A 16,168-nucleotide genomic window follows, 5' to 3' on the forward strand; every position below is an offset into this window, starting at 1 on the left:
GCCCCCCAGCGGCTGTCCTGCCTGCGGTCGGCGACTGGCTGGGGCGCAAGTGAGAGGCAGCACAGGCCCTGGGAAGCCTCACAAAGGCCATGACATCCCAGGAGGGCCTGCCTGGGTCCCTGTGTGACACAACCAGCCCGGAAGGATGGGGAAAGTGAGGCCCGGTGAGCAGCTGCCCTGGGCCCGCGAGGGAGCCAGGCCATCTGGGCCAGGACCGCTGCCCGTGACTCAGTGTCCCCCGGAACAACCCCTCCCCAGGGCTGGGTCCAAAACCCCTTTCAACCCACACCCAGCCCTCGGCCAACAAGGGCTCATTCAGCCACCAGGAGAGCAGGGCTGGGAGCCTAGGAGAACAGTTAGTAAAAGTGTAAACTGTGCTTCCCTCCAAGGGCACGGAGAGGCCATCCCGGGGAAAGGAAACAGGGACCACCAACGCACGGGAAGAGGTGGCCAAGCTCACTGGCAGTCAAGGGCGTCCAAGCCGGACCCACCAGACGGCAGAGCACAGGGGCCTCCCTGCCGCACGGTGCCCTCCTCCCCCACAGGGGCGTATGCGGTGCTGCCCCTCGGAGGGGGCCGGGCAGAGGCCCACCGAACGTGAGCGCCCATTTCCTCCCGATCCCAGAAACGCAGCCCAGGAACCAGCCCTGGGCTGGAGGCGTGTGGTGCCCGCGGGCTGCGGACAGCAGGCAGAGCTCGCGGATGTGTGTCCACGTGCGTGATCACAGGGTGGTTAGACTGGAAGCAGGACAGGTAGGTTCCAGAAAGCCGCTTTATCAAAGACTGGTGTGTGTGTGAGGGTGTGAAAGCGAGACGGCGTGTGCATGAACGTGTGCCCACGCATGTGTGGATTTGTGTACACGCATGAGTGTGCACGTGTGTGTGAGTATGCACATGTGCGTGGGCACACGTGTGTGAATGTGTGCACACGCGTGTGTGAGTGCATTGTGCGTTCACGTGTGTGTGTGTGCTCACGTGCATGTGTGTGCGTGCGTGTGTGTGGCTGTGCGCGGGCACAAGTGTGAACGTTTGTGCTCATATGCACACAGACTCCCCTGGGCATCAACCGTGTCACCGACACGGGCCACCCTGGAAAGTGGCTGGAAGGAGGGCGATGCCCCCACTTCTGCATCACCTTCACAGGGATGAGCTCACACTGGTTTCGAGGGAAAAGCAGCCCCCAGACTCGTAGTGAGAGCCGCTCCCGCTGCAGAGAGTGCTAACGAAGCCCGTGCCCTATGTGGCCTTGGTTTCCTCGTCTGTAGAATGGGAGTGGCAGCCCTTTCTCGTTTGATCCTCACGACACAGGGGCAGCATGTGGGTCCTGGGTCCTGGGTCCAGGGAGTGGCGCTGTGGGCGGCCAGGCCACTAGCCTTAATGTCCAGATGATTCCCACCCTTGGCCAGGTGCGCCCCCAGTAGCTCCCCACCCCGTCCTGCACACACCCTGGGCTCCATCTGGGCAGGCTCACAGAGGGCCATGGGGTCAGAGAGAAGGGCCTGGCCTCGGATTAAGATGGGGACCAAGGGAGAGGCCACAGCACTGCCCTGGGGTCAGTCAGGTCAGGGGAAGACAGGAGCTGTCCTTCTCCAACACCCAGGAGAGACACCTCACCCTTCCCCCAGGGAGGACCCCTCCTCCCCAGGGAGCACTGTAGTGAGAACCCCTCTTCCCCAGGGAGTACTCCTCCCCAGCGAGCACCCCTCCTCGCCATTGAGCATCCCTCCTCCCCAGGGAGCACCCCTCCTCCACAGGGAGCACCCTTCTTGCCTGAGAGAACATCCCTCCTCCCCAGAGAGCACCCCCCACCCCCAGGGTGTACTCCTCCTCCCCAGAGAGCATCCCTCCCCCCAGGGAGCACTATAGTGACACCCCTCCTCCCCAGGGAGTACTCCTCCCCAGCGAGCACCCCTCCTTGCCATTGAGCATTCGTCCTCCCCAGGGAGCACCCTTCTTGTATGAGGGAGCACACCCCCTCCCTACTGAGCACTCCTCCTCCCCAGGGAGCACCCCTCTTCCACAGGGAGCACCCTTCTTGCCTGAGGGAACATTCCTCCTCCCCAGAGAGCACCCCCCCTCCCCAGGGTGTACTCCTCCTCCCCAGGGAGCACCCTTCTTGTCTAAGGGAACACCCTTCCTCCCCAGGAAACACCACTCCTCCCTGAAGGAGTACTCATCCCCAGGAAGCATCCACACTCAGGGAGCACTTCAGAGGGAGCCAACCACCCTGGGAGGGGACAGACAAGCTCAACGTGCCACAGGGGGCCCAGGGCTGGCATCTCCTGGACAGCAACAGGGCAGGGTGGGCTGTTCTGCAAGAGTCAGAAGGAGCAGGTTCTACTCTAACCGGGTGTCTGTGACGCCCAAAACAGGCCCAGGCAGGCTTCCCTGGGACCAGACCCGTGGCTGTCAGGCAACCCTGAGCAGAGCTCCCCCTCTTCCAGCTCAGGTGAGGGGATGCTGGGGGGCACACCTGTGGCCCCAGAGAGTCAGAAGGGAAGGTGCTGTGGTGTCCAGACCCCCAGGCTCCAACAAGCACCCTGGAGGCCACCCGGAGGGGATGGGCTGGGGGAGTGCCCCCAGCATCCGGATGCTCACCTCAGGCACCCTGGTCCCAGGCGGAGACAAACTGTAGAGGGCAGTGACCTGCTTTGCAAATGGCTGTTGCTACAAAGCAGGGTGCTACAAAGCAGGGTAGAGCAGAGGCCACTCACAGATACCCAAAGCCCTTTGGTGAATGACAGCTGTCCCTCGCCCAACGGGGCTCATGGCTCAGAAGCACAGATCGGGCCTGGGAAGTACAGCCTTCTGTGGAGGGTGGAGGGTGGGGGGTGGGGTAGCCAGAAGAGAAGGGCGGTCGTGTTCTGGGAGTGTTTGGAATGGGCCCCCCTCCCCAGACACCGTGAGAGCCTCAGGCCATCCTCCTCCTCTCCTCTCCCACGCATCCTGTCCTGTCCCCATCACGTCCACAGGCTGTCTGGGCACCGCGCTGCCCCCCGTGGGGCTGGGAGCCCGGCCCCACGGGGCAGGAGTCGGCACAGTCCCTGAGGAGTTCAGGAGACCGCGGGGTCTTCGCACATTTGGGGTTTTCCCTGCCCACTACCTAGACTCCAGAATCAACCCTGGATGCTTGGCCTCTCCCACACGTCTGTCTCCTTCCCACTCACCGGGCGCCATGAGCCCATCGCGTTTCACTGGACGCAAGTAAGTTGCAGACGTCAGTGGACGTCAGGCCCCAGGGTTGCACGCTGCACAGCACTAACTCGGGTCCGGTATCTGTCTGGGGTAAAACGTGCCCCCAGTGGGACTCACAAACCCCAAAGACACAGGAGGTGAATTCTGACAGACGCACAGCGTAGCCCCGGCCCCTCGGGACTATCGTCACCCCCAGTGCCGCAGCTACGAGACACAGGTGGCTACTCTGGTGTGAACTTAAGTTAATTAAGATTAAGTTCGATGTAACAGTCCCTCCCTTGCCCCGGCCACACCTCAGGAGCTCCGTGGCCAGTGGCCCAGACCCAGGGCCCACCGTCACCACAGAAACGTCTATCAGACCTCGTTCTGAAACCCGTTTTGTCCAACACCTTCTTGGAAGGATCTTGGGGAAAACCGCATACGTGACCACGTGCCACGTGGGGCTGGAGGGGTCGCGGACTGCAGGCCAGACCAGACCCCTGGCTACCTGTGCCCCTCGAGGGGCACAGACATGGCTCAGACACTTCCCACAGGCCAGGGTCGCTTGCCCACTGGCAGCGTGGGCGCTGGGCTGGGCTAGGGCGCGAAGCCCCAGCCAGCCGCGTGTGGAACGGTGCAGGGTGGCGGATCGGCCATCGGCCCACATCGCTATGCGTTTTTCACGGAAGCAAACGGTTCTTTGCGCGTCGCCTTCCTGTATGGGGCGGTCCTGACACAGCAGCCTTGGGCCTTTGAAGTATTTCAGGTCAATATTAATCAATCATCGGGCACAGACTGCGAGGAGACCATTAGCCGTCGGAGAGCCGGGCTCGGGAACGGCATTCTGCAGAAATGAGGCTGCTGCCGGGCAGGGAGAGGGGGGACCGGGCTCCTCGGGCACAAGTGGGCCCTGTTCTCCTGCCTCACGCACGTGCTGTGTGGCCTCAGCCAAGCTGTCTGACTTCTCTAAGCACCAACCTTCCCAGACCCCTGGTCAGAGGGAGATTCCCATCAGCCTCGGGGGTGGGCGAGCCCAAACCTAGGAAAGGGCCCACAAAGCCCCGCACGCTCTGGGCCGGCTGACCGCCGGGCCCGCCCCCACGGCGCCCCAGCCCTGGCCTGGACCTCAGGCAGAGACGCCCAGACCGGCCTCGGCTGGACCAGGCGAGACTCCCTCCAGAACGGCTTTCACTGGTCTGCACCCCATCTTCGGGGCCCAGAGCGGGACTGCGGACGGGGCCTGTGGGCTCTGTGTGGACGTTGAGTACAGCACGGCAAGCCGAAACCCGTTTAATAAAGTCGGTCTGGGGCACCTGGGTGGCGCAGTCGGTTAGGCGTCCGACTTCAGCCAGGTCACGATCTCGCAGTCCGTGAGTTCGAGCCCCGCGTCGGGCTCTGGGCTGATGGCTCGGAGCCTGGAGCCTGCTTCCGATTCTGTGTCTCTCTCTCTCTGCCCTTCCCCCGTTCATGCTCTGTCTCTCTCTGTCCCAAAAATAAATAAACGTTGAAAAAAAAAATTAAAAAAATAAATAAATAAATAAAGTCGGTTCTGTCCCCCCGGCCCCCGCCCCAGTGATCCTCCAACGTGGCCTGAACAGCAGCTTCGAGGGTGGAACCCTGTGCCCCCTGGGGGCTCCCTGACAAAATGTGAGCCAGTTCCCTCCCTTGTCGTGCGAGTATACCTCTGGGCACTCAGGAGCCCCCGCCTGGGCCCCCACACTCTCAGGACGGAGGAAGCAGCGAATCCGTGAGCTGGCGATAATCACAGTTGTTACTATCACATTACATTAAAAGCAAAAGCGAGGAACTTTCCAAACCCCTCATTTTCCAAGTATCTGGACTGGCTGTGCCACTCTCTGTGCTGAAGGTAATCTACGAGTCTCATAGCCTCAGGGTGGGTGTGTCCCTGCCCGTCTCCTCCCAGAGCTGGTACCTCGCTTCGGCAGTTTGGAATCAGCCACGTGGGAGGGAGTATTTACCCACAGAAACTGGCAGGCCCTCCATCGGGGTTTTCTTCCCCAAAGAGCCAGGAGTCGGTTACCAGCACACCAATGAGCCATCCGGGCCTCGGGCCACACCCGTTGGGAGGCTGCCTTTCCGAAAACAGGTGTTGTTCGTGAAAGGTAAACCGAGGCACGGCCAAACCAAAAGTGGGTCGGCAGGCTCCCTGGAGCCACAGCAGAGCAGGGGAAACACCAGACCGGCTGTGGCCCCAGGAGCTGCCTGGCCAGCTGAGATCACTTGCCCTCCGGTTCGAGCGCAGGACCCTGGCTCCACCGGCTGCCTGTGGAGCACCGGGCCTCAGAGCCTCCAGTCTGGCGTCCTGGCTAAGTGACCGTCTCACTGCTCCCCAGGCTGAAGCAGTCTCCAGACTCACTCAGCCCAGGGGAAGGGAAGAGCTCAGAGTGTTTGACTTCTGAAAGTTCCAGCATCTAGGAAAGGCCAGAATCATCCCTTCAACGGCCCCCCACCGCCTCCAGGCTCCCTGGGTCCACTCACGCCCAGCAGGAAGGCCACCAACCTGGGAAAAAGCTGGGCCTGACAGGGACCAGCGGGTGGAGGGGTTGGGTGGCCACAGGGACCTTCCTCCCTCTCAAACTGGTCAGCGCTCTGCCCAGCCAGGACGCGGGGGCCTCCGACAAAAAGACTGGCAGGTGGGGTGGCCGTGGCCCCCCTCCCCACGGCCTCCAGACAGTCTCTGGCCCACAGAGGAGTTCTGTGTGGCCTCTGAGGGGGGCCAGCGCCCACACCCTCAGACTGGCAGCCTGGCAGGCCCCGTGGTCCTTGGAAAGAGAGGCTGGGGCCAGGACAGAGCAGAGCTGTGGAACTAAAAGGGCACAGGCCACCGTGGGCGGCGAACAGGGAGGCAGACAAGGGAGCTGGGCTGCTGGGCACCGGGAGTCGGGACACAGGGACTTGGGCGCCAGGGCCAGTGGTCCGTGGGCTTGAGAGCCGGGGGCTGGGGGCCAAGGACGGGCCGACTGGAGGTCTGGGGGACACAGAGTTAAGACCATGGGCCACCAGTGGTGTGGGTGGCCGGCAGGCTGCAGGAGCACCAGAGAGCTGCGGCCAGGAAGCTCAGAGCTGGGGGGCTGCAGACTGAGGGACTGGGGGGGCGGGGGGCCCCGGGCCCAGAGCGGCCACCCACAGGCCGTGTGTGCAGGGTCAGGACGCTCAGCCTCGGAATGGAAGAGGCCAACAGCCCAAACTCTATACAGCCCTGCAAAAGCCACGAGCGTCTCACCCGCAGCTAAGCAGGACCTGAGGGCTCTAGCTGTGTGACCTTGGGCAAATCACCCGACGGCTCACTGCAGAAGCAACCTGCCCGAGTCGACTTTCAGCGTGGAGACTCGCTGGTGTAATAACCCCGCCCGTGAGGCTGCTGAGGCGGCCGGGGAAGTGTGCAGGCCGCCCAGCCGGGGGCCCCTCCCTGCCTGCTCTCCACGGGGCCCTGTGCTCCTTGGGCCCGTGGGTCAGCTCAGTCTGTCCCAGGCAGTCTGCTGCCCCTGCCTTCATGGGAACGACGGCTTGGTGGCCTCTCTTCTTCTGACTCTGTGAAGCCCACTACAGATCACACAGGGCACCCCCAGATCACTGGTCCCTGGTCCCCGCCCCTAACCCTGCTGTTTAATACTCAGCCCGGGAGTGAGGGTGAGGAAGGCGGGGTAGGAGGGGAAGGGGGGGGGAGGGAGACCCGGCCAGCCGGGAGGGGTCGGGCCCTAGAGCGCCATAAGGGAAGCAGGTCGGGGCGCCCCTCCTGGGTCCAGCTTGCCGGGGGCAACCTGGAACTGTCACCTCAGTGAAACACTAGGCTCTCCTCCCTCCCCTGGGTCACCTGTACGGGCCCTTAAATATCCACCCCGGCGGCAGGTGGGCCAAAACCACTGCCCAGGTGCAGCCACGGGTCAGCAGGCTCTGGTCTGGGGGGAGCAGCAAGGAGCCGAGGGCGGGTGGTCCCTCTGTGGGCATGCCACCCTGAGTCTCGGAATTGGGGATTCTAGGAACTTCGGTGGCCCATCTCCCATATGGGCCGACTGAGTCGCAGAGAGACTAACCTGGGGCCCGACGTGGAGGCGCCTGAAGCGCACAGTGGGCCCACCCCAAACCCACCTTCTCCACCTGCCCAGGGCCCGGCCTGGCCTGCAGGTCCCCCCCGGCACTTGTGGCACCTGCAGGGCCTGGGACAGAGGAGACGCCTGATGGAACTCAGACCTCAAGATGGCCAGAGGCACGGTTCCCCTGTTCTGGGAGTCCAGACCCCCTGACCTGGAGCCCTGAATCCCAGCCAAGTCTCAGGTTGTCGGGCCACAGAGTTGCCAGGTGACAGCTGCCCACACAGGCCAGCGCAGGTCAGACAGAGCAACCAGACTCCACACTGGGCCGGGGGAGGCCCTTCAGACGCCCCTGGACCGCCCTCTTCTCCCGGCCCGAGTGTGAGGGGCAGAGGGCGTCCAGAATGCAACACGTGCCTTCCACAAAACCTCCAAGAGCGTATGGGCCATGCCAGGTGTGCGACGTGGGGACAGACAGACGATGGAGTCCCCCAGACCTCCCTGCTCCGTCTGTGAGACGGGGCCAGGTGCGGCTCCCTTGGCCGGTGCCCTCACAACGTTGGCCCAGGGCCCGCCCCCGCTTGCAGCTGGGAGCCCCCCTCCCCAGTCCCACGGGGAGGCCCTTCTGTATGCCGGAGCAGGTGGGGCGCTGCCCCCAGAGGCCCCACACGAGGCACCCTTGCTCAGATCCAAATCTCCCTCCCACCTCCTCCCCTAAACACGTGCTGTCTCTCACAAGCTGGATGAGGGACCAGTTTTCTGAATGGAGGTCGGGGTGGAGGGGAAGGGGCCTGGGCCACTGGCCAGTGGGGTCACCCCGGCAGGCTGCTCTCCTGGGGGACAGTAGCACCCACTTCTCGGGATGGAAAGAACCGAATTCGACAAGTCCGGTAAAATGTTCCATCCAGGGCCCTGACTCAGGAAAAGTCACCCATCACGCTGTCTGGTGACGATGACTCCTTGTCAACCGGACCTCACGCCTGCTGCCTCCAGAGCTGGCGGGAACAGGCCGGACGGACGGGGAGCGGCCTTTGGTGTCGACAATAAACAGAGCCCTGCTTGCCGGGCCGGGGTCTGAAAGCCCCCTCCGGAAGAAAGCCTGGAGCAGGGCCGCGCTCTCGCGGGGGAGCGTCACCCACCAGGGGAGGCGGACAGGCTGCAGACAGAGACCTGGTGGAGGGGGAGCCGGGCCGGGAGGCTCACAGGCCTGAGGGGCCGATCCCAGGCTCAGCCCCGAGCTCCGGGGACGTGTTATTTATGTAAGCCGCGGTTTTCTAGGCGCCTAGTGATTTTCACCTCCCTCCCCGTCAACCAGAAGACAGGTTTTCACCTTAAAGTCGTAGCTGATGAGCAACCGAAATAGGAGGAGAGGTGTCTAAATGAAAGTACTTTCGCAAAGGGGCTTGACTGACATGTGACGACAATAAAGTCGGGATGAGGTCCGGGCTATCAAAGCAGCCCCAGGCGGACCGGCGAGAACGGGCACGTCCCCAGGAAAGGCCCCCTCACTCCTCGCTTGTCTGTCTCTCAGGGTCCAAAAGCTCGAACCAACAGGCACAGTGCTCGCTGTTTCAGGGTGTTTCTCTGTAAACACTTTCTAAGTCCCAACAGAAGTTTGATTACAGTTAGGGTAAGACGGAAGACGAGAGGAAGAAACCATATTATTCAGCAATTAGAGTCGCTTTCCTCTCTGCACATGGCATTTCACTGCATTGCTTATGCTCTCCCCCCCGTGGGTCCTGACAAATCCCCTGGCCCACGTCCTGCAGTCCCTAGGCAAGATGCCCCTCCGCGGTGACAGCGTGCTTGCGTGGAAAGCGCGACCTCGGGGGTCGGGCCTGGTTTCAGCAGCTCTGTGGCTCAGTCACTGTGCTGCCTTTAGAGAAAGAGCCGACCTGGAAGGAAGAGTTCTGCTTCCTCGCCTGTGAGCGAGGGGAGGGAACCTACCTGCAGGGCTTCCGTGTGAATCCGAGGGTATTCAGGGCACGGGCATCAAGCGACAGCCGTGGGCGAACGTCGGGCACACACGTGGCGCTGTGTGGAATAGCATGCAGTGCTCAGAGGCAGCCCCGTGGAGGAGCGGTCTCAGCTCAGAGGCCCCCACTGCCCCACAGACCCGGCCCCTCCGTCCTGGCCTTCAACAGACAAGGGGGCCTCCGCCTCGCTCCCTGAATGCATTCCTGAGTCTGGGATCTCACGGGGAAGTCTGGAAGGGGTGGCTCACTGGGTGGCCCACTTGTAAATCTTGAACAATGACATGTGGCTCAGTTTCCCTCCTACAAGATGGACTGAGCCACCTCCCGAAGCCGTGGGAGGCTAATGAGTCAGTGTTTGTAAAACGCTTTGCGGATCAGATGAAAGGGGCTCCGGGAGGGGGAGGTGCCCGTCGGGGGTGATTATCGTGGGCGCACAGGCACGCTCACCCCTGCTCCCTGCGCCCCACACGCAGATCTCAGCACGGGGCCCAGGCGGTGGGAGCCCTCCCACCTCGCACCTGCTCCCGGTGGGGCCATGGGGCCTGGCCCGAGGGTGGCCAGGAGGGCCCTGCGCACAGCTGTGCGGTGGCTGCTGCCCCCAGAGCCGGGGGGGTGCAGGGAGGTTGGCCGCGGGGAGGTTGGCTGCGGGGAAAGAGCGGGAGGTGGCGGCTCCCCTAACCCCCTGTGTTGGGCCACGTAACCCCCTGCCTCGTTCAGAAACCAGTGCACAGGGGCTCTCTCTGCACAGATCCGTGGGCAGGACACCCTTTCCACGGGCCGCCTGGGCCGGTGCTATTCCAGAAGCGTGTCTGAGAGCAGGTAAAGGAAGCGCGTCCCACTGCAGCCAGAGGGCCGCGCGCCTTCCCACCAGACACACGCCCTGTGGTCGCGGCAGCAGGAAAGGCCTCAGGAGTGGCATGGGGTCACAGCGGTCCTCCAGCCGCCCAGACCTGCACCCCCGCTCGGCTCCGAGGGGTCCGCCTGCCGCCCCGGACCTGCACCCCAGCTCGGCAACGAGGGCCCCGGGACAGTCGGACAGGTGGCCTGGGGGGAGGTGAGCGTGAGGGCCAGATACAGGAGCGGCGTCGAGTCTTGGCCCTGAGAAGGTAAAAAAAAATACCTTCTGAGAGGGTTTTATTTGGGTCCCAAGCTGAAATGACAGCAGTCTGGATTGCTGGGTTGAGGTTCAGGGTGGAAATTACATTTTATTGTTCCTTTTTAGGCGATCGAATGCAGACCCGGGCAATTTTAGGGTTACACCTGCAGTTCCCCTTGGGTCTGTACTGGACGCTCTGACCTCAAGAAACTGCCCGGACTAGTGTCAGGACTGGGCCTTGCCTCCCGGGTTCCGTAGGGAATGAACGAATGAATGAATGAATGAATGAATGAATGAATCCCCTTGGGGAGAACCAAGCTCAGAGAGCAGAGGACCCACGGGGCAGGTCACAGGTACCTGATGCATAAAGATAGCCCTGTCCTTTGGATTTTATTTTTTTATTTCATTTTTTATTTTTTTTTTATTTTCTTTTTAACGTTTTATTTATGTTTGAGACAGAGAGAGACTGAGCATGAACGGGGGAGGGGCAGAGAGAGAGGGAGACACAGAATCGGAAGCAGGCTCCAGGCTCTGAGCCGTCAGCCCAGAGCCCGACGCGGGGCTCGAACCCACGGACCGCGAGATCGTGACCTGAGCTGACGTCGGACGCTTAACCGACTGAGCCACCCAGGCGCCCCGTGGATTTTAAAACTTAAACTGCGCTATCGGCATGGACACTGCCCTAAACCAGCCCATTTCCTGGAGAGCCGCCCCCGCCCCCTCAGCTCCCGCCCGGCAGAGGCTTGTCGTCCAGCAGGAAGGCCCCCGGTGAGGTCAGAGGCTTGGGGCCACTTGCACAAAGACCACAGAAACGCCAGATGCCTCAGAGAACCCACCTGCCCGGCTGCTTTCCGGAACTCCGTTCTCCAGCCCCAGGGCCGCGTCCTGCTTCTGCGGCCAGAGGGACCCGGGCTCACCACCCACGGGCAGTAACCCAGAGCCCCTGGCCCATCCATCACTGTCAGGCCCCGAGACCGGCCTGGCTGCCACTGCTTCTGTCGCGCACAAGGCGTGAGGAGAGGGGTCGCCTGGGGCCAGCGCTGGCAAGGGCGCTGTGGGTCCCACCGAAGGGGCCAAACGCACACTGGCTTGCTCTGACTGGAAGCCCAGCCTCCTCGGGGTCACACGGCCCGACCGGGCTGAGACAGGGGCTCCTATCCCCGTGCGGCCCCAGCTGGACAGAAGCCCTGAAGTGGCGGGTGCTGGGACTCAGGCCTGCCTCCGCCTTCACCCTGGTGACCAGGTGGCAGCCCGTCTCGGAAGCACCTGCTAAGGGCCAGAACCCCTCAGGGGCCATGAGGCGGGACCCCACTTCTAGACCACTGGAGTCCCTCTGCGAGCTGCCCTGTGGGCCGGCCTGGGGACGTGGGAGGCCCCTGCCCCAAGGAGTAGTGCAGGATGGCTCTGGTCCCCATGAAAGATGAGGCCTCACTCCGCTTTGGGGCCATGGAGGCAGGAACAGCTTGAGGCCCACCCACCCCAGGTGGGGGAACAGCACAGTCCTCGAACTGCTGTGGCCGTGGTCCTGCCCCAGGCGGGGGGACAGGCCTGTCCTCGAGCTGCTAGGACTGTGGTCCTGCCCCAGACAGGGGGACAGCTCTGTCCTCGAGCTGCTACGGCCGTGGTCCTGCCCCAGGCAGGGGGACAGCCCTGTCCTCAAGCCGCTATGGCCATGGTCCTGCCCCTGTCCATGGGTGATAAACCCAGACCCTAAAGATCTACACCTACGGGGACCCTGACAATGGTCTGACCCGACTGCTCCCTCCATAGATGGAGAAACCAAGGCCCAAAGAGAGCTGGGCCTCTAGGCTTGCCCTGATTCCTGACCCTAAGCAGAAGCTGAGGGGCACAAGCATTTATCAGACTCCCTGTGGCTGACTGCCACATCCCTAAGACACAGAAGGGAGATGTCATTCCAGCACAGGTGAGCATGTTAAGGCCTCCTGCTGGGCTGGCTGGACGTCGGGGGTCCTGAGTCTCTCCCGCACCCGTTGGGCAATGCCCCCTGCCAGGAACAGCAGTCACTCGAGGACAACCCTTATCTGGGGGCCCCAGTATGTCCCCCATGCCCCAGGAATGGAGAGGAACGTTGGCTGTCCTTGGACAGCACCCCGACTTGGAGTCCTGAGTGTGTACTGTTGCCCTTGCCAAGACCAAGCCCTCCCCAGCCTGCGCGTGGCCTTGGAGTGGCCAGCCAGTGTCAGGCGGGGAGGAGCCTCAGAGGTGATTCAGCACAACATTCCCATCCTGTGGCGGGAAACGGAGGCCCAGGAAACAACAGGGACTTGTCGGAGGTCACACAGGAGCCGGCGGCCCAGGTGGGTCCGGGACACCGAATCCAGGACCTGCCACACGGCCTACTGTGCTTTCCCCTAATCATCGGCAGGACAGGGAGACGGGGCCATGTCGCCACGGGACTGGGCGAGCGGATGACTCTGCTGGGGCTCCCGTGACGAAACCCTGCAGACGGGGCCACTCAAACCACAATTCCTTTCCCCCCCAGTCCCGGAGGCTGGAGGCCGTGGGGCTGGTTTCTGATGAGACTCTCCGTCTCGCAGGCCCTTCTCACTGCTGTGTGTTCACGTGGCCCGACCTCTGTGCACCCACACAGTGCAGTGGGGGTGCTCTGTGGGTCTTTGTCTGATAGGGACACTGGTCCCACTGGGTTGGAGCCCCACTCCGTGACCGCATTTAACCTCAGTGACCCCCTAAAAGTCTATCTCCAAAGACAGCCACACTGGGGCCTGGGGTGGACTTAACTCAGTCCAAGGCAGAGCATCAGGTGCTGGAATGACTCCTTCCAGGAAAGTTCCAGAGTGTTGGGCCCGCATTGTGAGGGTGGGAGGGCAGGAAGAGTCGCCCGGCCTGCCCCTGGGAGCCGCCCGTCTGCTTCCCGGATGGTCACGGGACTCGTGGGCACCCAGGAACTGGATGGGATGCCGCACGGGCTGACAGTGTCTCAGCAGAGGAGGAGTCGGGGGGCCCTGCATGGCTGCGGAGACGAACACGGAGGTGGGGGGGGGGGGGTGTCCGTGCCACTCGTGTGTGAGCCCTCTGTGCATGCCCCTCAGGACGATCCCCATGTGGCCCCCGCAGCCCGACGTCCAAGCAGGCACCGACACACAGAAAGCCACTGGTCCCCTGCGTCACCACCTCCCTCTGGGCAGGGGTCTGATCCACAGTGGGGCCTCCCAACCCCGGGTCTAGTGCCCCTCCCCAGCTTCACCCCCCCAATCCCAGGAGCAGCAGGTCCCGGGGGGGAGGGATGAGCTCCCAGATCCAGCTGGGCGGCCCACCCGGGCTGTTCCTGGGCTGATACTTGAGCTCTGGACTGAGTTGTTTTTTCTCCACCAAGAAATCCTGGCAGAGGCCACAGAAAAGCCGAGACTCACCCCAGGCCAGAGCCAGGAGGCCCCGGGATAACAGGTCATGCTAGGGTGGCTTCCTGCCGTCCCCAGCCAGCTCCTGAATGAAATCAGGCTTGGAGAGACTCTCGGGTGTCCCAGCTGGGCCCTCAGCCACCACCAGCCCGGAGGGGCAGGTCCTCGTTGAGAAACACACACCAGAGACCAGCACCCGGGTTCAGACCAGGTTCTGGTCTTCTCTGCAAGACGGAGCCTCCCATCCATCTTGAGTGTGGGTGAGTTCACCACCGAGTGAGGGGCACCCAGCAGGTGCTCAGTAAAGTGGCCCCCAGCCCGATGTCTGCCAAAGGCTTGTGGGGCCCTCAGTCAGTTCTGCGGAATGATCCCTGGTGCTGGGCACCCCTGACACCCGCACAGCAGAGAACCTCAAGCCCCCAGCTGGACAGAGCCCCCAAGGCTGAGGCAGGTGGGTGCCGGGCCTCTACTCCCTCATGCCCTAGGGAGTGAGTGTGAGGGCAGGAAGAGGAACCAGACAGACTGTCCATCTATCCCCACTCTCCCTGGGAACTAACCCTGCACAGCCACTCAGCCACATCGCAGACGGGAGCCCCAGGGGCAGCAGAGTCTGTGGCTTTTCCGCCCCCTATTTGCCACCACGCTCTAAGGTGCTGGAGTGTTAGCTTTATGAGGACGGGACTGTCTTGTCCCTTCATCCCCTCATCCAAGGCCTGACACCGAGAAGGTAGTAACTATTGGGCGGGAGAGTGGGGGAGCGGTGGGAAATGGGTGAGTGGTGGATGAACAGCCGCCAGGCACAGCCACGGTGCAGCGTTGTGTTTTGAGCCTCCCTTCCAACTTTTGAGACACATGCCCAAGCATTAAGAATATGCTGAGGGCTTTCCAAGTTTCTTTCTTTTTCTTCTTTCAAAATGCGGTCTGCTGGCTTCCACATCAAGCAGCCCTTTCTGAATTACAGGGTATATTCCCCCAGGAAGCTCAGGCTGTGTTTCTTGGCCCTCGGAAACGGGACGTGTCTCAGTGCCTCTTCCCGAGGGCCCCCCTGGAATCAAGGGGTGCAGCACCCAGGGTTCTGGCACCCTCCCACTGTGCACACACCCTTGGGGCAGGGAAACAAGGCCCACCTGCCTCCTGGGCAGTAGCCACTTGTCGGGGAGAGCAGGGGGGTGCGGAAGGGCCTCCCCTCTCCAGCTGGAGTGCTGTCCCGAGAGCCAGGGTGCTGGACCTACAGGGGGGCCGGGATGAGAACCTCCCGCGTACCGAAGAAAGACGAGACCCTACCGTGAGAGGGAGCAAGGCCACCGGAGCTGGCCCTCGCGTCACCGGGGACGCCTGACGAGCGCCCCTCAGTGTCCACGCATCCGTGTACACAGGCGAGCTTTCGAATTCGCAAATGACCCCTTTCCACTTGGAAAAGACCTGCCCCGCTCTGCTCTCCACCCTGCTGCAGCCCCGTCCGGGCCCCGGTGCTCCTCACCCTCCAGGTCTCAGCTCAGATGCCCCCAGGGAGAGTCGCTAATGCCCCTGGGTGAGCATCCCCAGCTGTCCCTCCCCACAGCGGTTCATCTTCCTACCACACCCAGCCCGTCACTGCTGCAGCCCAGTGCCCGACAGGCCACATGGCGGGGGCTCAGTCTGTCCACGGGAGCAGCCTGTTTGGCCTGATGGTTTACGAGGTTTTAGAAGAGACCAAGAACCCATCAACATATGAACATATAAACATATGAACATATAAAGACCCCATACGAACATATAAAGACCTGTACACAATACTCACCAAAGCTTCGTTTGTACTACTACAACCTGGAACCAGTACAAATGCCCACCAGCAGTTGGATGGATGAACAAGCATTGGACGCCCATTCTCCAGATCCATCCACCCCCGGATTCATCCATGCCTCCCACGGATCCATCCACCCCCACATCCCTACTCAGGGCATGAGGAAGCTCTGGGGTGACGGCACGTTCATTATCTTGATTTTAGTGAAGGTTTCACAGGTCCGTGCTTATGTCAGAATTTGTCAGACTGTACACTCTAAATACGTGTAGCTTGTTGCACATCAATTATACCTCCATAAAGCTATTTTTAAAAGGAAAAACATGTGGTTTGGGGATAAAAAGATAGTCATATGAAAAAAGATTAGATTGGACCAATTCCTCACCCTTTACACCAGGGATAAACACCGATGGGTTAGACGTGCATGTGAAATAAAACAAAACAAAGCCATGATGAGAGAGATCTTGCTGGCGAAGGCTTAGCTCTGTGCCTTGAAGCATCGGTGGTTACACAAAGCTACACGCGTGATAAAATGCCACTGAACTACACACACACTGTCCTGGCACTGATTTCCTCACCTTGATATTGTGCTATCGTCGTATAAAATTCAACCACCAGGGGAAAGCGGTGAAAAGCACAACATCTCTGCTGCTCCCTTCGAATCCACACTGTTTCACAGCAAGTATTTGAAATAAATAAACAGACCAACA

At 61.7% G+C, this 16,168-nt stretch overlaps 1 long non-coding RNA gene across 6 annotated transcripts in view; it reads right to left on the minus strand.

Moving 5' to 3' along the window:
• LOC121017465 (uncharacterized) overlaps nt 1–16,168 on the minus strand; it is a 60,599-nt gene that overhangs the window by 34,063 nt on the left and 10,368 nt on the right. For 5 of the 6 annotated variants that reach the window (XR_005784764.1, XR_005784766.1, XR_005784763.1 and 2 more), the window contains exon 2: nt 9,174–9,260. The exons of the other annotated variant lie outside the window; for it this stretch is intronic. This is a non-coding gene — a long non-coding RNA (uncharacterized LOC121017465). The remainder of the gene's footprint in view (nt 1–9,173; nt 9,261–16,168) is intronic. 6 annotated transcript variants of the gene reach the window in all.

The sequence above is a fragment of the Herpailurus yagouaroundi genome, unplaced genomic scaffold (genome assembly GCF_014898765.1).
Source record: "Herpailurus yagouaroundi ecotype Mexico unplaced genomic scaffold, PumYag 216, whole genome shotgun sequence".
Lineage (NCBI taxonomy): Eukaryota > Metazoa > Chordata > Mammalia > Carnivora > Felidae > Herpailurus > Herpailurus yagouaroundi.